The sequence below is a fragment of the Larus michahellis genome, chromosome 1 (assembly GCF_964199755.1).
Source record: "Larus michahellis chromosome 1, bLarMic1.1, whole genome shotgun sequence".
Taxonomy (NCBI): domain Eukaryota; kingdom Metazoa; phylum Chordata; class Aves; order Charadriiformes; family Laridae; genus Larus; species Larus michahellis.
In genome coordinates this window covers 142,908,679-142,930,263 of record NC_133896.1, presented here as the reverse complement: position 1 = coordinate 142,930,263, position 21,585 = coordinate 142,908,679, and the positions used below count along the sequence as shown (strand labels likewise).

The window sequence follows — 21,585 nt, the reverse complement described above, 5'->3', positions numbered from 1 at the left end:
CGTATTGATCTCTCAGTTTAGTCTTAATTACACAGTTAATCAGATTATGGTGACTTTTTCTATTTCTCCCCTCCATGTGCTTTCCAATTTGACCAAAGGCATATACTAGAGCAGATTCTCTTCCTTTCTGCACACAGGTATTTATGTGCATGCAGGATGGGTATACAAGATTCTTCTAAGTGCTGTTTTCTGTTCCATTCGCTTTGCGTGGTGTGTATAAACACTTATGTGGGGCCCAATTCTTCACACCTTCAGGAGCCTCTCGGCCTCTGCTTCCTCTTGTGGGCCAAGGGAATCCTAGAATAGAATCATAGATTCATTTTGGTTGGAAGAGACCTTTAAAGATCATCAAGTCCAACCATTAACCTAGCACTAACCTAGTCCCTAAACACCACATCTACATGTCTTTTAAATACCTCCAGGGATGGTGACTCAACCACTTCCCCAGGCAGCCTATTCCAATGCCTGATAAGCCTTTCAGTGAAGAAATTTTTCCTAATATCCAGTCTAAACCTCCCTGGCACAACTTGAGGCCGTTTCCTCTTGTCCTATCACCTGTTTCTTGGGAGACGAGACCGACCCCCACCTCGCTACAGCCTCCTTTCAGGTAGTTGTAGAGAGCGAGAAGGTCTCCCCTCAGCCTCCTTTTCTCCAGGCAAACAACCCCAGCTCCCTCAGCCGCTCCTCATAAGGCTTGTGCTCCAGACCCCTCATCCTGCTCTTCACAGCTGACTTGAGCCAATCCAAACTCAGGGGCTATGTAAGGGCCCGTCCTGCCCGCCCTCCCCTTCTCCTTGCCCCGTGCTCTCTCTCCCTGGGCACTGTCAGCTCTGTTGTTGTGCCACCACGCGGTGCTAAAAAATGGCGTTATTTGTGAGGTGAGCTTCCAGTCAGATCAACAGTCTGATCCAGCCCCTGTCCCTGACACATGGCAACAGTAGGGTCTTAAATAAGCTTAGGCTGGCTATTAATACACAATGCTGAGTCACTGCTGAAAACACTTTACTTTGCATTGCACCTTTTCAAAGCAAACCATTGCTAGATTCAGACTGCCTCGAATGGGCTATAAATCGCTGTCCTGGGCTACTGAATGATGAGCAGCTTGGCCGTTTGTGCGGAGAGGCGAGGTAGGCACGCTTGGAGAATTACCTCAGCGGGTGTTTGCAGCCACCCGGCCCTGCCTCTGCCCAAGCATCACTGCCCAAATAAAAACCTGGGGAAATGCTCTCCAGGCAGGGAGAGCCGCTTTCTGTTTTCTTTAAAACCTGTGAGAAATTTAGTATTCTGGGAAGATGTGTGAGAATTATTTACAAACACTGGTGGTCTTATCACCAGACGACTGATGTCAATAAACTCCCTCGTGATGTTGTTGTTATAGAAATACCTCAGCAGGCTGGAGCTCGGACTCGGTGACAGTTCCAAACAACTAAGAGAGCATCTCTCCTGTTAACTGACATTAACCGACATTCCTACGTTGGGGACTGTTGTTTTATAGGGTGGGAAGGGGTTCTTTCATTCACTGCTCATTTTTTTGTATTGCTGGACAAAAGCTTGCCTGATAAAACTGCTTATTTTCATGGCTAATGAGCTCAGCCAGTCCTTGGTTTCTGTCCATGTACTACAGGAATTAAACCGTATGGAATATTACTGTGGAATATTTAGGTTCATTTATAAATACAAAGATTCGTGTGTACAAATTGGCTTCAGTCTTAATTGATTTAGAATACTTGATTAGACAACACAGCTGAGCCAACGTAACTCTTGCTGTCGCCGAGAGAGGTTTTTCAGCCCTCACTTTTGTCTTCCCTCTCTTCTGACCATATGGTGCTCGTCTGACTCCTTGCTCCACCGCTGAACTCCTTCCTTCCTGGAAGAGATCAAGCCATTTTATCTGCTTTGGCAGTATGAAACAGGTGCGAGGAACTGTGCGCTTCCCTTCTAGAAACTGCGTTTCAGCACGAGGGTTGCAGGTCTAGTGAGAAAACCTCCAGCGCTAAGGGGTACGAGCTAGACTAGCATGGGTTCATTCCCACTTACTGTTTTGATCAAGTAAAGGAGCTGTTTGGTTTTACGTACATCTTCTGTGATATATTTTTAGACATTACCACCTGCACATGATATAATAGTCCTGTGGCAAAAAAAAAAAAAAAAAAAAAAAAAAGAAAAAAAAGAAAGAGAAAAGAATGGCATTTCTAGCACAGGTGGCATGATTGAGAGAGCTGTGGTTTTACATACTTTGAATTTTAGTGGAGTGAGGAGACTTTCTAGTCTTAAACTTACACTGTCCTGCATTCCAAAATAAAACATATTTAAAAATGCCTTGGTGCATGTATACTTGGCAGAAAAACATGACTTAATACTTCACCCAGTAAGAACCAGTGGTCACAGAACAAAAGTGTTCTTCACCAGCTAGTCATGTAGAACATGGCTACGTTTCAGTAGTTTTGGTGACTGATGAGGGCATCACGTGTTTGAAGTATGGGTGCTCTACTTGTGTTTATTTGGACTTTTTGTCTTACTGGGGTTCTGCAAAGCTAGCGGGAGTCTACTGCTTTACATTAGCCCCACTGCAAAGTATGGTGTAAAGTAACGTAGTAACTTTGGGAAACGGTTGCAGAGTTTACAGCATTAGGAGTGCTGGGTTGGGTACCATCTTGATTTAACAACAGCTTTAAGCACGCGTATGTGAAAGTGCAAATGCAAAGGTTGCAGGGGCAAACGTAGTGCTTGTGCTCAAGAGCTGCAGCAGGCACTAGGGCAAGAAATGTCCTTGTTGGTGTTGCACAGCTGCTGCTGCCGTGTGCCTGGCGTGGGAGCAGTGGTGTGGGAGCAGTGGTGAGTGGAGGCGGGAGCTGCCCGGAGCCCAGGGAGGCAGTCAGGAGGGAGGGGTTGGAGCAGAATTGTGCCTCTGGCTGGAGGAAGCAAGGGAGAGGAGATGGCTTCAGTTTTGACATCTCAGGGTGTGCTTTTCTCATATTTAGTGTCTCCACAGTCTTAATAGCATTTTCGTTTGTGTGTCATCTCCTTGGCTTTACTGTTCTCTGTAGAGAAAGGAAACTTACTAGGTGTAGTGCTAAGACCAGATCGTATTGACAGCAGCCCTAGTTTTGGGATTCCTGGCCGTTGGCACTAGGTGACAAAATCCTTAAAGCTGACCTAAACGAGTACTTTAGGTTGCAGGATTGTACTGCTGTCTCTTGTGGACCAGCCACTGGAAAGAGATGAATGAGCTGGATGTAAGGAACCTTTGCACCAGCAGAGCCAAGCCAGGCTTGGTCTTGGTCTGCTGGACCCTCTATGGGTTGAACGGAGCCTGAGGCACTGGGGACTTTGGTGGCTTCAGGGAATCACCTTCAGTTTGTGCAGCCTCCAGGTGGAGAAGGAGACCGGTGCAGCACGCTCACGCCAGCCACGCAGAAGCCATCAGCGGTGGACAAATGGGGGCACGTGTCCCCCACCAGTTGGGCTTCCTTTAGGCCTGGCTGGGTGAGCCGGCAGAGCTGCCTGCTGGCTGGGGGCTGGCTGGAGCCCAACTTCATTTTGAAACGGAGAGCCAGGGCTGGGCGGGCAGCAGGCAAGGGGTAGTGGGAGACTTCAGCATCTGGTTTTTAGTCTCTGCTGACGAAACCAAAGTGGGAATTTTTTTCCCCAGCAGCTTTGAGCGTAGCTACGTCTGAACATGTTATGCATGGGACTGAAAAGGCAGCCCCCTGCGCCCAGGGCTTCTTGCTGCCAAATTTCAAAACACTGCTGCGAAATAGGGAGGTTTTCGAAAATGACAAAAAAAGAGGTTTATAGTAGCAGACAGAAGTAAACATAAGTGTAAGTGTCATGGCTTCTTGCTTTACGTGTGGGGACAGACTTCTGTATTCTCAAGCGATTAGCGATTTTGAATATCCATATTTGTACACTGTAAAGAGTTGTGTTGCTCAATGGTTCTGACAGTTTGTTCCCCTAACAAATTATTTGAGGTAGGTTACTTATATGTGAGAGAGGTTACTTACAGCCATGTTGCTTACGACAACTATGTCATGTATGTGTGTGTATGCAGGTGCACATAGACTGTGCTCGTGTCTGCTGACTGATTATTAAAATCACTTTCTTCCCGTACTGACCCCAAGGTTTGGAGGCATTTTTCACACTATACATGAGGCAGTATCTTAGACCCACAGGTTCTGCCAAAGCAAAGTATTTTCTAACAGCGGCAGTTAATTTTTGGAAACGCAGAACCACGAGGAAGCAGCATTATTTGGCGGGTCTGTAAGGTTTGGCAGGGATGAACAGTGGGATTGGGCAGCTGGGGTCGGGCAGGCGCTGCTGGCCATGCGTATGGATGTGTTTGCATCTTGCCCCCCCATCCCCGCCTCCCCCGGCCCCATCTGCGCCCTGACTCATAGCAGGCGCGTACAGAAATGGCTGTGGTTGTACCTGCTTGTGGGTGATGGGTTGTTTTTCCCCTCCGATCGCTGCAGGCACGGAAGAGAACAGCAGCTTATCAAGCGCTTCAATCTGGTTTGCTGAGTGTAACAGCTTATGAGAAAATGGCTGCCTTGTTTTCCAGAGCTGTCCCAGGGATGACCATGCAAGAGAAAATGAGGATCTGAGCATGAGAAATCTCTCAGCAGTTTCCCGGCCCATTTAGCATTTATAAATACACTGTGAAGGATCCTTTTTCTTTCCAGGTAGCTGCCTGACTTGAGTCCTTGCAGATTTGCCATTCAGCACTGTCATTCTGGCTGGTCTGCTTCAAGGGTGGCTCATTCCGAGGAGGGGTGGGCAGGAGCAACTCCCAACCCACATCAGTGCTCCTTGGGAACCCTTCCGAAATAGGAGTGTGCGCCTGTGTGTGTGTCTCTGTGCTATATACACATATATATCTACAGGGTGAGATTTTAGGCTTGAAGTTTATCTTCTAAGGTGCCTGTACTGTAATCACTCGCTTTTTAGTGATTATATTAATGAAGTGTTGTTTTCTAAAGTATTTACTGCTTCCAAAAATTCCTTTCTTCATTTTCGCATCTTTTGAGTGACCATTGCATTGCATTATAAACAGACATTACGTGACGTGAAATAGAAATGCATATAACCATTACATTGAAGTGTCTCTAGGCCAAGAAGGTTTTAATATTAATGCAGAAATGATCTGCACAAAACAATAACCCACTGAAAAACCCACTACAAAATTTTCTGCTGTTCGAGTGCATTATCCTATTATTAAGTGCGATAATAAAAGCAATTTTTAGCAAATTGTACTAGCTTTTTGCAGCGGTTTGTTTCCTTCCATTCTTCAAATGATCTCAGTGCTTTAATGAATTAATTCTCTCAGTTGAAAAAGGCAAAATTGTATAAGGAATTCTAAACTCTAGGAGAGCAAGAAAGTAACTTACTTGGAATACCACAGGGAAGTAATTTAAAAAGGGTGATTAGCTCTTTTGGCGTTTGGACCTTTAATGTAAACGACTGTCTCATAAACTCTGGTAGATTTAGCTGTGGTGGTTTAAGATGTGACAGTTATCTGTCGTACTCATCTGCTGGGCTTAATCCTTCAACTGCTGAAGCAAATGCGAGCTACCCTGTGAGCTCCCGTGGAAGCACTGTGGCCCTGGGCTCATGGAACCCCTTCTGCCTGGTAGGTCGTGCAGGGGGACTCTCTGGTCCAAGACTACCAGAGCTCTTAACAGCCACACTCCTAATCATCCACATGTGTTTATATCCGTTTATAAGGGAAAGGAAAAAAGAAAACAGTAGGAAAAAACCCCACCAACAAACAAACAAGAAACCCAAACAGAGCCAGGCATGTTGCCTTTAAGTGTGGGCTTCCCTACCAGCTTCCAAGAGGTGCTTCAGAAGTGTTGTTTTCAGGTAATTACTAGCAATATCAATATTGTGGCACTGATGTACAGATGTACATTGGTTTCTGAGGGCCCATTTCTTCCCTTGAATAGGCTTTTCCTCTTCTTCCCTCTCATCTCTTTAACACAATAGTGCAATAAGCCCTTTCTGCAGGGCCACTGTTGCTTTTGAGCGTAATCACAACCTATGCAGTCCGAATCAGTTGAAGGCAAAAGGGTGGTGTACTCCATTTTGTAATGAAGAGCTGTAGAGAGAGGGAGATGTCTTGGCTCCCTTTTTCTCAGTTAAATATAGCACTGTGAAACCTATGCTAGAACACCTCTGATTCTGTGAATGCTACGCAGCACATCAGTTGGAAACACGAGGGTGCCAATGTAGTTGATTCCCTCTTCCAGAGGTCGGCTGCGCTGCTTCAGTGTTGCCGCAAGCCCAGGGAGAACGCTTCAGAGAGATCACTGCAGCTGTACCAGTATCAAACAGAAGATGTGTTCTTGTGACTCAAACCCTCACTGTGTTTCCTTCGTATTTTCTAGAGCTGTCCATATAACCTTGTTTTGTACTTGGGGGGCGGGGGGGAAAGGCTTTTTTCAAGGAACTGCACATTCAAATTGTGTGTGTATCAAAGGAATAGGAGGGATGCTATTTGTAGGAGGTACTACAGTTTGCTTCACATTGATTCTTCTGCCACTGTCATTTCTTTTTTAACAACTGGAGCAGAGGAGTCTGAAAATGGAACTGGAAAGAAAACTGCAGGTTTTGTTGTGAAAAGCCCTTTCGAAAGAATACCTGTTTCATACTGCTGTGCCAGCATGGAAGCTGGCAGAGCTGCTCCTTCCCTCTGAGCAAGGCTCCACTGCAGTGCTTTAGCAGGCTTGTTACCCGGCTGCCTGCTTTCATTATGTCCCTTGTCTTGGGTGGGTCCCACAAGGTCTGCGACAACATGAGTTCGGGCAGAGTGCGGCAGTCTGATCAGGTGACTCTTAAGAGGTATCCGTTTTAAAACAAAGAAGAACAAATTATTGCATTGAAAATGCTGAGCAATGTTTGTTTATTGGCTTAACAGCACTGCACAGTGTGGGGTTTTGTACAGAAGCCCAAATTAGCATGGTTAGCAAAACAGTGCAACTTCTTTAAGGCAGTGCTTTACCTGGGCCAGTTATACTTTACTACAGGAAAAAATAAATAACGCAGAATGTAGCATGTCTTGCTGTACTCAAGCTAGTATGAGTATCTCCTTTGCACTGTGGGCTGGAGACATGCCTTTTTTTTATTACACTTTTTATCTACCAGATTATGTCCATCCGGTATCTCTGATTTTATTCTTACATTTTAACTTCTGGGGACAAGGATTATATTGTCTCTTTTTTTCATCTGGATTTTTCTAGATTTTAATGTCATCTTGCATATAAGACTCATGGTTAGTATTCCTAGGCAGCAGCTTAATACAAAAAACAATACATTTATTATTGATCAAGGCTTCCTGTCTCCTGTTATATCTTGAAAATGGCTGGCTGCATTGGATGCTTCTGAGCTTCTTTATACTAATATTCACTGGCTTGTAATTCTGAAGAGAAGAATAAATAATTCAGATGAGGCTAGGAGTTTTTGTTTATCTCTTAAAAAAAACGTTGCAACAAAGTGGTTTGGCATTAGGTCCATCTAATGCAATTCCAAATATTTTAAAAATAGAAAACTTAGGAGATAATGTTATTGATGTTCTGTCTTGCCAAGTAAATATTTCAATGGGCTAATAATGTGGAGCTGCTTTGGAGACATCTCTGCTGGCATTTTTGTTTTACAATGTGAATGCTAGGCTGCTGATGTTAGGCCCTGAACCTGACCTACTGTAAAATGTTTACAATTTTGCATTCTCTGTGCTCTAAAAATGGAGCAGCTTTCACAGTCTTTTATTCTCATATAACTTCTCCCTTTCCACACAGTCAAACCCAGAAATCAGCTGCTTGCTTTACTGGGTTGACGTGCACACTGCTTTATTTTACAATTTCGTCAGTAATAGGCTTTTCCCAGATTGTAATGGTGCTCCATTGACATGATGATGTTACTCCTTATTCACACCAAAAATCTAGTGAAGTCTCTCTATAGATTCCACAGTCTTTACAATGGGATTATGGAAATAAATAAAATTATTCAGGTTATTAGCTTTAATTTCTCAGCACTTTATTCTAGGTTTTCTTGAAATAGAATATACATTTACAATATTACTTTAGAATGTATTGAGTCTCCCCATCTGATATATACCCCCTCTGGCTTCTGTGTTAGCTTGGCTTTGAAGTGACAGTATACTGCACGCAATCTAGCTTCCATAGGGGGTGGAAGAGAAAAATAAAATTCTCTTCAGGACTTTTAAACCCTCTTCAAGAGCATAGTATTACTGTATCTTCAATAATACTGAAAGTCAGGATGCCTTTGCATGCCCACTTAAATGCAAAACAAATTATATAAATTGCAAGGATTTGTTGAAAAATGTGCCTGTGAGCACAGTGTTGAAGCCCCTCATAGGGAAGGAAATTTCACTGTCCTCTCTCCTTGCGTTTCACTGTCCTCTTGCCTGTATTTGGCACCGCTTCTGGGGATCGGCAGCGCGTGTTTAAATGAGGGAGTCTGAAGCGCATGCAGAGGACTAAAAGTCATGAGGATGTTGACAGCTCCAACAGAGAATAGAACTTGTTTTAACTAATATTCTTACACAAATGGATTTTCCCACTAATATTACCAAGCAAATTCCATAGTGATGCTCACGTGTGAGGCCTAAGCAGTCCACAAACGCATTTTCTTTTCTTTCAAATGGCAGTTCTAGATTGAGAACCCCAGAGACAGAGCTTGCTTTCAAATTTGAACTCTACTCTCTTTAAACTGATGGGAAAATAACCCAGCAAAATTATAAAGCACATGTGGTTTGTTTTGTTCTGTTTTTCTCTCTTTTTTGGTCATGGGATTTTCAGTTGCTCTGCATTTTGTATGCCCATGTGTTGCATTCTTCAGTCTAGCTTTTGAGACAGACAGCACATCCCCAGCCTTGTTTTGCTGCCGTGTTTTGCAGTTCAGTTTGCTGTCCCCTGAAAGCGTGGCTGCCCTTTCTGGCTTGGTCTACGCCGTAGGGCTCTGCTGACGAGGAGTGGAGAGGAAAAAGGGGAAAGGGCCCTCCTCAGGGCCAGGAAAAATGCCGGCAGAGGCCCTATCCTGCCAGACTGTGGGTGCTTCTGTCATTGTACCTAGTGTCGTTGGGGAAGATGGTGGGTCCTTGACGGTGAAGAAACACTACCTACTCGTATATATGGCATCTCCACTAGGCCAGAAGAGGCTTTCTAGTGGAGACAGGTCCTCAGATCTAAAGGTCAGGCCTACTTTAGAAAGTCTGGCCACCAGATTTTAAGCTAAAGTTACTCTGTTTTGCTAGTGAAGTACCGTCTGGCTTTCATCATTTGCTTTAGTGGGAGCTACTTTGCACTGCTGGTATCAGTCCAAAGCTAAAGGTTATTAACACCTTTTGGCCCCAGCGGCATATCCACATTAGCATTGTGCTATTAGCAGCAGGTAGCTGAAGGCTTTTTTGACTCATATGGTTGCAGTTTCAGGCAGGATTACGCTCTATTATATTTTTTGTGTACAAGTACAAAAAGTTTTATTTCAAAAGGCGGCATAAATCTAAGTAAAAAGAGCCCACTTTTATTGTGATGTAGCTGCTCAGGGTACTTTATTGATGCATACGTTTGGGAGAGGGTTTGTTTGTTTGTTGGTACTTCTGTATAGCCTTGAACCTCTGAGGAAATAAAACTGAATTGTATTTTTTCTGGACCATAGAGTTTTAAACTAAGGACATTTAAGCAAATTACCATGGGCTAACAAGTTATTTCATGTTGAGAAAAGAGTGCTAAGTTATTTTGCACTACTTTTTATGTGCCATGAGCTTAGAATATCTGCATAGATACACCTCTCTATTCCTACAAGTTGTAAGTTATAGGATGTCACCAGAACTTCAGTTACTAAGCCTTAAATGCAATTCTGTCATGAGATCCAGCTTAGGGAGCCATACTGCAGTCAGCAATGATCACAGCTGTCCCCCATGCACAAATGGTAAAGAATTTACAATTTCCCAGTTGTGACAGGGAGCAAAATAAAATATTTTATCATGAATGTTCAAAGGGAAGGTATCTACCTGACTATCTGATAGAGTCAGCAGTTAAAAAGTTGTTTTTATCAGTAAATTGGACAAATTTAATCTGGAAGTAGCAGAACACAGAAAGTGTGGAACACAATAATGTTGTCACTAGAATCAGTTTTCACATTAAGATTCACAGACCTGGATTTGGACCTCAAATTCACCAGTGAAAATCTGGAATAGCTTAATCTGTAATTCATTTGATTCTCTCCAGACATACTTTGCTGGAACTGAGTGCAGCCTCAGCCAACCCACTCCAGGCTAAATTGTTCACCTGTTTATTCACCTATGCATGCGTTCATCTACTCACCCACTGACACAATTTCCTATGAAGCCAAAAGACAGGGTCACTTCTTATAAAAACATGGAAATCTTGAAGTTCATAACTTCTGACAGCCATGACAAATAAGCAGCCATATCCTTTACCAGTCCAGAGAGGTATCTAGTATCCTTTCTTTATGTAATTTCTTACAGTAATTATTTTTTTAAATGAGTCTTCTTTTCACTTGTTATTTATTATTCATAGTATTAATAAGAGTTCACTACTTGGCTTTTATTTTCATTGGTGTCTTGGATATTTTAATACAATAACTGTGCTCGGTTTGTTTCCTTGCTGTAGATGTTTTTGTGCTTTTTTTCACTATGTGTTTTCCAGTTCTATCATCTGGAAATATTATTAAAGATATTATATACCTTTTCTTCATCCAAAGACATGGTGCATCTGTTGACCTTCAGGGCATATTGCTGGGGCCATCTGGTTTTCAAGGGAAGTGGGGGTCGGCGAGGAATGGGGAAGGATTTAAGGCAGAAGGGGATATTAGGTTACTTATTTATTATTTGATTAAGGTATTGTTTTGTCAAGGGAGAAGACTGATTGGTACTTTCTTACAGTGCTTGACTTTTTGTAGTCTTTGTTTTTTTTTCTTGGGTGGGTGTGGCGTTGGGTTTTTTTGCTGTTGTTTTTTTGAAGTGGTGCTGGGCTGGGGAAGCTCTGTGTGCGTGTGCTTCTGTGTATCAAAATAAACAAAACAATGTGGCCCCAAACTGTTGTGAAATGTTGACCAGCGGTGCTGTTGTAGTCCATTAGTACCAGGATTAAATGACATTGTTTTGGGTGCTATTCCTACACCGTGTTCATCTCTCACTTGGAGAAAATGTTAGTGGCCAGTGAGGAATTAGCAGAACAAGGTACCAACCCCATTTGAACCTGGGAAAGTTTGTATCTAGAACACGTTTGTGTTCTGGGAAAACACTTTTCCCTCAGTTTTTCAGAAAGAACCTGATAGTCTTTATTTAGTGAATTCTTAGCACATGCAGAGGAGATACCACGTCATTTCTGCCCTTATCTTTCCAGGATAAAGGAATCTGACATGCGTGTGCAGGTCTCACTGGGGGCTAGTGGCAGAGGAGGAAAAAAAGGAATGTCATCAGCTCTTGGTGTTCCCCATTCCCAATGCGGCCATAGCAGTTGCTGTTCAGTGGTTTTGATGCATAGTTTAACATTAAAACCTTCACTTTCTTTTACTTTTCTCTTTTCTCTAATGCCATTAAGAAACCATTTGTTGGCAATAAAGGGCATAACTTGTTAATTTTTCTTTCGCTTTGTCAATGTATGTCATATATCATATAGTGAAATACACTGCAGTGCATAAAAAGCTTTGATTTTCATATGCTAAAAGCTGTTACAATTCAGTTAACTAAAGCCTTATACATGAACTGAAAATACGGCACCCAGTTTTTTAGAAGGAGAAATAAAAATTCTTTTAAGTAAATTTACAGGGTAAAGTTTGTTTTTTCAACTGAAAACAAGAAACAGCTCGGTTGTAAGAGAAAAGTTTAAACTCACATTAGAAATAATGTTCTCTAATTTAACAGAGAGCTAATTAAAATTAAAGCAGGACTTCCCACATCAAATTATTGCATTTTCATATGTGTAAGTTCTGAGTGATCTGTCTAAAACCCGGAACAAACATCCATGGAGAAGGCAGAGGTGGGGTGGGTAGTTGTATGGGGGTAACTGTAATTGTTTTCATCCCAGTGCTTCTCCTCACTGTGGAATCCCCCATAACTGACCCCCTGTAAAACAAAATCTCCCCCTAGTCCAGTGGCTCCTGCGCACGTGCACATCTTCTGATAACCTGTAGCAAACCAAGTGTCTAGGTTACAATTATGAGAATATGATAATCTCATTTTGTGCACTTGTACTTAATAATGTCCACACCACTTATGAAATACTCGATTCTTCTCAAAGGAAATACTCAGTCTTCTCAAAGGATTTATTTCTTCATCTTGGCCGCTGTATCGGTCGGACGACATAAGCCAGTTGAGTACTACACTTTCCTTACAAATAAATCCATGTGTTTGGAGAGGAAAGAGTAGAAGAAACAATGAACCCTTGTAATGCTTAGTCGGTTCTGCCTGAATTTGAATAACTACACAAATAGGGGGTGGGAAAAACCCCTAACTTCTATGAGGAAAGAGAAGACTAAGTAATCACATTAGGAAAGTCTGCTTAATCAATTGTGATTTCTTGGGATATTTCATCTTTATTTTAAGTGTTTTATCAGTCTGATGTGTCATTCCAGTCTTGCTCCTATGCCTTTTCTTCAGTTTCTTTCAGATAAGCTGTAAATTTGAGAGTGAGGCAAAAGAGGTTTTAGAAGCATGGTGCATATGTTCAGAGCTTGCTTTGATGTTTTCCTTGTAACCCAATATAAGCATTGCAGAGGTTTACCCAAGTAAAACTCTCTGACTGTGACCCATCTCACTTTTTTTTTTTTTTTTTTTTTTTTTGGAGGGGTTCACTAATCTTGATTTTGTTAGTTGCTGTGGTACAGCAGCGAACAAAAAGTTAGCAGGCTATTGTCTTTGCTCTAGGATTTCCGATGTCCGTGATCAAAAGCCTTTCTCACAAAGCCACACATGGGTTCGTAGAAATTCCACCCAGGGCTCGTAGCTGCCCAAGTTAGAAAGCTTTCAAGACTGTGTAGCTTTTCTTAGGAAAACATGTTAAAACATCTGTCAGAAGAGCTCTTTGTTTGGAAAGCTTCTTGAAAGCACACCTTGGAATTTCCTTCCTTGGTGGTAGTGGGTTTGTGCGGTAAACATGAAATAACCAGGAGCAGTGTCACCTGGGTTCAGCATCTGAGGGGGTTGTGGAGGTGTTCGAGAGACTGCGCTTTCAAAGGGTTTCATTGTGCTGTAAAACGTTGTCTGAATACACTCTGAAATAATTACAGGTTTTGGGTTTTTTTAACAAAATATAGTAAAATCAGACACAATAAGAACATGAACAAGCAAGGAATCACGTTGTGTTCAGGAGAGCATACAGTACAAAAAAATTAAAACTTAAAATTTTAATTTACAAAACTGAAAGCCTGTACTCTAGATTAATTTGTTCGGCTCTTATTCTGTGGATCAGATCTTCACGTTCTTTGTATTTTAATGTGCTGAGTTCCTGTGTATTGCTTTTTTATTCATGCAAAAATGCTTATGGAATTGTAAATTAAATTATTTTCTGGCTCAGACATCAACTAGATCGTTAACTGAATTCCAAATGTAGAGCCAAACTTTATCCTGGCTGCCTCTGTAATGTTAATGGAATTACAACAGGTGTGGTGGCAAAATTTTTTTACGTGTAAAATCTTGATTACTTTGGTTAGTCATAACAGAGAAAATCTGTTTAACTTTCAAGTCCAGAATGAATTTGCAGGATGTGAATCTGGAATTCAGATAGGCAGCTAGGCTGAACAGATTCAGAGACAAGTCACTGGAGTCCCTTAACTGTAGCCATTCTTCCCACTCATTTTTGAAGGCATGTTTGAAGGAGTAAAATGGCTTAAAACTCTATTTGTATTTAAGAAGTTATTTTTTTCTCATTAGAGTAGCATGTTTAGATTTCTTACCAAAGCAATGTTTTTCATAGAAAATGTTCGTCTTTTCTAAAGTTTGGAAGAAGAATATGAAGGACCTTAGTGAAGTAGCTCAATGGATGTTTATAGGAAACATTTTCATAATGAAAAGCATTTCCAGCATGAAAAGAAACATGAAGATTACTGTTTGAAAATGTAGTAGTAGACAAGGGCACTAACATGCAAGTAAGATAAAGGAGGTTACAGAAGGACTATGAAAGGCCTTAAAAATGAGAAAAAAAAAATAATGCTTGCATTTGAGGTGATAGTGTGATTTAGTGGTAGATTACTTAGAAATGTTATGCATAAATTTTGTGATTGATGAGAGTTGCATTCAGGTGTTACATAGACACTGGAACAGGTTGCCCAGAGTTGTTTTGAATGCCCCATCATTTGAAGTGTTCAGAGTCAGGTTGGATGGGACTGTGAGCAACCTGATCTAGTGAAGGATGTATCTCCCCATGGCAGGGGTGTGGAACTAGATGGTCTTTAAAAGTCCCATCCAACTCAAACCGTTCTGTGATTCTATAGAAAAACAGAGATCTTTACATAAATTTGGAGATATTTCCAGATGGAAGTCTGGAATAATGTCTAGGTTAAAGATCATGTTATCAAAGGTTACAAGTCTGTGTAACAAAACAAGATGACTGTGATGTTGACAGTACTTAAGGAAAGTAGTAGGGTAGCAAGAAGGGCTGCAGAGCAAGGGGAGAAGGAGTAGTGAGTGTTCAAAATAATTCTGGAGTTGACAGCCAAAAGTCCTGATCACATCAGAAATGGATAAGGATTCTGATCTTCGGAGGAGTAGAGGCAAGCCTGGAACACAGATTATCTATTCATAAGTGATAATTAAAATAATTTTTGAATGAAATTTCCTTGTGAGTGGAGAATAAGGGAGTCAAGGACAGAGCTCTGTGGAATCCCCACGTGAAGTATAAAATACAATTAACTGTGAATAGAAACGTTTAAAACAAAGAGTAATTCCATATACTTTAAGAAGAAATTTAAGAAATGAGCAGTTTCTCTTTCAATTGAAGTCATGGTTATATGTAACATTCATGTTTCAGTGTTTTGGGTTTGATTTTTTTTCCACAGTAGGATCGAATTTCAAAAGTAGAAAAACCAGTATACTAGAGTACTTGAGGAAATGATAGAAGTTGGAGGAAAAAAACCCACCATCTTCTGATACACACTTTACATCTGCAGTTTATGTTGATTGCAAAGGAAAAAACTGTCGTATTACCATTTATTGAGTTAAATGATACACTGAATTGAATTACATCTCCATTAAACAGGAAGGAATTTTGAGCAAACCAGTACATTTACATGAGATTTTCCATTAAACCCCATAGATACTAGCAGTGAGGAAAAAAACCTGTATAAACATGGAAGCAGATTCATTTGGATTTTCAGGATGATGCCACCTGTCTCTTCTTGTTTGGAAAAAAAAATAGAAATACACACATATACATGAGAAAGAAGAGTGGAAGACATGATTTCTGGTCTCTTAGCTGTATCCCTGTCACTTATTAACATAGGGTCTTTTGGGTGGGATCATCTCACCTGACTTCTTGGGTTACATAGATGTCAGGCAACGGAAGTGTCTGTCTACCTCGGGAGCCATCCCTGACCCAGGCCTGGGTGCTCTCAGCACACGCCTCTCCTTCTGGGGCAGAGTCTCACCATCAGGTGTATCACACTCCGGAAGTGCCTGTCTCCTGACTTTGAGAAGAGCCTCGCTCGGACACATGTCTATATTGTACCTGACAAAAAGACATCAGCCCAGCTATTAGCTTCTGCTACATTTCACTGACCTAAATGATTGACTCCTTATTGTCCCTTAAATACTTAGTTTAAAATATAGCTGAGCTTGCATTCATTTTATATGTATTTTTAATCAGCTATGCCTGCTGGCCAAGGTTTTTATTAGTCATAATTGGTATCTGATGTTATGATCTTTCTGAAATTAAAGTAACCTGCTATAAGGTACTCGCTAAGAGAAGAAAACTAAGTTAAGTTTTAAGACAGAGAGAAGAGACTGAAGTAAGAACATGGGTTCACTGTCGAAGAGATCCCAAAGCAAACAATACTGGAAAGGTATTGAGTGAGGTCAGTGTAGTCCTGGGAGGAGCTGAGTAGCTCTACGCATGTTTATAACTAATTTTTGAAATACTGCAAGTGTAGCTCACATTATAAATAACCATATGTTCATTAAATAACTGAAGAAGGAATATCTGGGAAAAGTTTGTCCAGACATTTATAACTTTTTTTAAAGGGCAGTTGATTTTTTCCATATGATTTTCAGACTAAGAAACTATTTTCATCTCTTGAGACTGCTCATTGTTTTTGAGAGCTGCAATAAAAGGAAAGAGCAAAGTTATCATCCAGCCTTAAATGCAAAACATGAAAACATTTGGGATTTAAGTGACTGTTGGTTGCTTGATATAGCTTTTACATTATAGCAGAGGTCTATAGCAAAGCTTCACTGAAAACCTAATTTAGCTTTTTTTACCAGAGTCCAAAGTGGTGGTTGAATGCCTGAACAGAGAGGAGAATATGCGTTCTGCCTGCCAAACCAAAGAGGAGTTATTCAATACATATTATGCAATTCATCCTCATCATAACGTACTGTTTTTCTATTTTAAATGTTGTATTCAACCATAATATAGATGCATGCAAAAAAGGATAAACTTTATATGACGAGTATACAATGAAAGTGAATTCATGAAGTAAGAGCAAGAGTAGTTCACAGTGGAAAAAAATGGAATAGATACAGATTACTTTGCAGACACTATTGTAAATGTCAAGTAGAGTTTGACAGCTGGTAGGTTGGAGACATAATTAAAAAAAAATTCCATACATGTACAGACTGCCTTTTAGCGTGAAGAATTGGCACACAGCGAAATAAGAAGGTGAGTGGCATATGGGGGATTAAGGCAGCTGAGTTCTAGTGGAAACTGGAGGCAAACAAATAGGCCTTCGAGACAAAGACAACTATAGCGGTAGCACTGGTGGTGTGTATTTGTTGGTTCATGGCATAGCAATCTACACTAATTAAAGGAAGGTTTGCCTCATGCAGTTTCCCATCCCAGCCAGAGCCTCTGTGATACAGAGAAGAGGAAAGTGTCAGAGGAAAACCGTCTGGAGGAGGGACGAAGGTGCCCATTTAACAGACTGGTCTGTGTGACAGTCCATTTTGATGGAGGAGAGAAATAAGGTACACTGACCTAAATTGTTAGACATTATGGTCATTTGGGTTAAACAAAGACATTTAGGGGAGGTCTAACTTTAAGCAATAATTAGTATTTCTGTCAAACATAGGTTTTTTTTAAATTACTTTGCATTTAGACATCTCCTAAAGTATTGATAGAAAATCAAGTTTTGAAGGTGGAATACTTGTGTTCTTTAAATATTATTTCTGTATATATTTATTTTTGGCTGTGGTTTAGATTACAAATACAATGACACTTGTCTGTGACCCTACAGAAAGAGAGATTAGTTTGGTAATGTAAACTATTTTGGGAACTGAGCTGTGCATTGATTTCTGTGTCTTTGTCTTTAGTCCCTTGCTTGGATTTCTCTGGGTGCTTTCATTATAGTTGTACCACTTCCACTTCCATTTTGTAAGACACGCTTTTTAAGCAACGTTCTGCAAGTCCAGCAGTATTCCCTTACACAGTGCATCCACTCCAGATAATTGCTCCGTCATGAGGAGATTCTGCTGAATCACAAGTCAATATTAATCTCTTAAAAATAAAGTATTTGAATTTTTACTAGAAATGGAACAGATTTTTCTTTGCAATTTAATCTGAAATACAAACTCATGACCTGTAAGTTGTGTTAAGTCCTATGCAAAACTGGGACATATTAAGTCTTGAATTTATTATTTTCATTGATCTAATGAAAATAATATGTGGGCAATATTTGTGGCTGGAGTTTTAAAAACAGTTATCAACTCAACTGTGAGAAGACTCTAACTATGCACCTGGACCTGGCGAAGGTAGTCAAACCACATTTGGCAACTGTAGGCTTTCCAGCAGGTGAAGGGCTTCTCTTCATTTCTGCTTATCGATTTAGTGAATAGCTTAAAGATGAGAACCTGCTTGGGAGATTACTAGGCAGGAAAGCCCCTATTTTCTCCGATTAGTATTTTCATTAGAAAACCAACAAAGAGAGGCTGAGATCTGTTGGTTTTAACATCTTGGAGGACATAGGGACCAGAAATATTCAATTAATTTCGCTATTTATAGATAATTCCTCTTGTATGTATTGAATTGGTTCAAAATGCAGAACTGTTTTATTAAATGTCATGCACATTTTCCATACATTTTATTAACTGGTAAAACTTTGTTTCAAAAGATCTTATTGTGTTTAAAAGATGGATTTTATTTTTTTTTTTTACATTTTAATTGAAGTTTAATTTCCATTTAAAAAAATATTATGACGCCGTATATAAGGAGGGATCATTCATTACTTTCTAGCTAACTGGTGTGTAAAAACAGTAGATGTGGGTTAGAACAAATTATTCCATAGGTGTGTATGTAACACGGCTTCATGGTAAGCAAGTTGCAGTATTGAGTTGGTGCAAAGATTGTATTACATTGTACACTAATCAGTGTGTACTAAGAAAATTTGAAAAAAATAACTCAAATATCAGTGTTGTAAATGGTTGTGCAGCACCAGAATCTTTTTGGCCAAGGTCCACCAAACACGTAGGGTGTTGGCTGAAGTGAAGCCGGTGAGCTCTGGGAGGGGGAGATAACAGCAGCAAGGCACCGTTTGCACCCCTTCAGAAGGAAGTTAGGTTGGGCATACAGCTAAGGCTCAGCGCGTGTAGACAGACCATGGCCGTTCTGGTCGTGGCCAACCCTTCTACCTTGCCTGCTTTCACACCCAGAGGTGGCCGGTTCCTCCTGCTGGTGCCATCCCCAGCCTGTTCAACAGCGTAGCTCTGGCACACCACCATCGCTTCTCTGGCTTGGGAGCCAGACGTTGGCCAGTCTTCCTTGACGCTAAGCAGTTCCAGGGAAGGGGCTGGAGAAACTAAAAAAGCCCAGGTTTGTTTGAAGTTGTTTTGCTGTTCTTTCTGTGATTCATGAGTGTGGACTGCGTGCTGGATGGAGTATGTTTTATGGATCGTTTTGAGGGAGGTGCTAGCTGGAGCACACTTCCTACAGCTTGAAGCAAATCTTGGTGAGGCAAAAAAAATAGAAATATGTTATAAATTAGAAATAGAACATACAGGTCTGTTCACATTGACAATAAGCTTGGGGGGAAAATCCTGTTCTAGCTTCTTGCAAAATTGAATTTCAGCTAAATGCTTCAGAAAGTATACTATCAAAAATAATCAGTTACTTAGTAAGTGTTTTTCATTTGAAATGCTGTCTATTCCTCATTACTCAGGGTTGTTATTTTTACAATGTACAAAGGTTAAAGTTGAGTTCGTGTGTTTTATAAATACCAGGTCTTTAAATATGAAATATAAGAGGCCACCCAGAACAGAGGAGTGTAAAGAGTATATGGAATCTTCCACTTCTGTGTCAGTGGCTTGATGGTGTCATCATCGCTCTTAACTTATTTATTTAACCACCTGGCATTGCTGCTGTTTGACTTGCGAGTTCATTTCTTGACCTGGTAGGAAGTTTGAAGTGTTTCTAAATTCAATACTGGAGTATTTCATTAGAAAGGAAGAGTTGTTGAGGAGACTTGGGAACTGTGTCTCCTTTTCTCTGGGTAGATCTGAGCGTAAGCATGGTGGCAGAGCAGCGTGGGGAAAATTTACACCCTTTCATGTGAATCTTTCATTTATTGGGGCTCTCAGCCTAGGATTGCTCTTAATACCCTATTGATTCATTGCAAGACAAGAAAAGAATGAAAAAATACATAACTTGTGGCTAGTTTAGAGATTCTAGAAACATTCCTCAAATTATTGGATGCATAAGTCTTCCTAAATATTTTGCACTGAGCAGAATTTAGATGTACTTATTAAGTCTCTTCTTTTGTTTCTCTTTCCCTTTTGCAATCATATGGTAAAAGTTTCAGAAGTGGTTTAAGGCAGTCGAATTAATTTTCTCTGTAAACTGAATTATTATGTTGGTGCTGAGATTTTTTTTGATCCCCAAAACATGTGAAGACAGGGAATTTAGGAAAGAATGGAAGGAAAAGTGACTGTTGCTTGCCGTTATTGTGTAACAAATCTCTGAGGTTAATTTGGATTCCCCTGCACATCTGTGTAAGTATCGTGTGTTCACGAGTCTGTGTGCACGTTTGGTAGGGCATGTTGTAAAATACAGAAAATGAGTCTTCTGTTCTAAAGAGATCTCTTTCTCTCTTGCCTTATCCATTCTGCCTTGTGCAACAGTTGCCCAAGCCTAATTCCCTTTTATGTGATATTGATTAACAGCCGTGCTGAGTCTAAGACTGTCAGAAGGACTAAAGGGTATTTAATTTATTCATCTAGAATAAAGTAGAAGACAGCGCAGCAGCAGCAGCTGCAACATAAAACATTGGCACTTCATCTCCAAAATACAAGACTGGTTCAGTTAATAACCCAGCAATCCTGTCTCCCTGATGTGAAGGAAATTCATAGAAGTCCAAAGAGTGAATGTTTGGAGAATGTGAGCGAGCGATGAGCTTGTCTCAAGACCACTGCATGCTTCGGGTATGTTCTTAGGCGCAATGCCAAGTGATTACATTCGCATGGAAAGAATACCATTTTACCAGAGGCACAATATTCCTAAAGTCAGGTTTTCAAAAAGGAAAAAACATGCAAGAACGTTTCTCTGGTTAATTTTTTGATAAGTCCATCACCTCTACAAATCGTTCTTTTGTAAATGTAGATGAAGATTTCACATTGGTTGAAAAAATGTTTGTGAAAATCCCCAGTTCCCATACATAGCTTCAATGTGGAAATTTATTGTAGAAGTATTTGCATATTTGTCTGGTTTTGGATTTGGGCTGAGTTCAAAAGAAGGAGTTGAATGCTAGAATCTTTTTCATACTTAGAACAGGAAAGAAAGGAATTAAGAAAAATTAAGGATGGGGTTGTGTTCAACTAATAGAGTTAAGACAACTAAAATCACAGTTAGGTATTTTGTCCCATAACATTTCAATGATACCTGCCACAAATCTACAGCGGGATTTTTTTCTGTAGTCATAAATTGCAAGGAATATGCATTCATGTTCCACTAAAACACATCCTGGTGTGTCTTGATACTGGAACCATCAGGAGGTCCCAGAGCTGTAGGCTGTTGGGGGCTGGGGTAGTACCACTGTGCCCTTGCTTTGTTCATACATTCTTCATTAGATATCTACTTTTGCCATGATTAAAGAAGAGATACTGGCTAAAGTGGATGTTTGACTTGATGTAGTAAGTCTGTTTTTATGGTATTTTAATTTTAAATTTGTATTTAAAATAATTTTAAGTATTGTGTATATTATGCAGAATTGTTTTGTGGAAAATACATTAAAAAATTAAAATGCTTGAGAAGAATGACTTACATAAATTGGAACACAAATACACTTCTTTTATTATAAGACTGTAAATTACATTTTGTCTGGACTGAACTGTAAGAAACATCTTTATAGTAGATAATTCCTTAAATCAGACAATAACAATAGTCATGTTTGGATTTTTGCTAG

At 40.4% G+C, this 21,585-nt stretch overlaps 1 protein-coding gene across 7 annotated transcripts in view; it reads left to right on the top strand.

The window, feature by feature from the left end:
• Nucleotides 1-21,585, top strand: part of TBL1X (transducin beta like 1 X-linked) — a 202,474-nt gene that overhangs the window by 73,040 nt on the left and 107,849 nt on the right. The window contains exon 1 of one of the 7 annotated variants that reach the window (XM_074606876.1): nucleotides 18,731-19,001. The exons of the other annotated variants lie outside the window; for them this stretch is intronic. The gene's annotated coding sequence lies outside the window, so the exon portion shown is untranslated. Of the gene's footprint in view, nucleotides 1-18,730; nucleotides 19,002-21,585 lie in introns of those variants that run through there. 7 annotated transcript variants of the gene reach the window in all.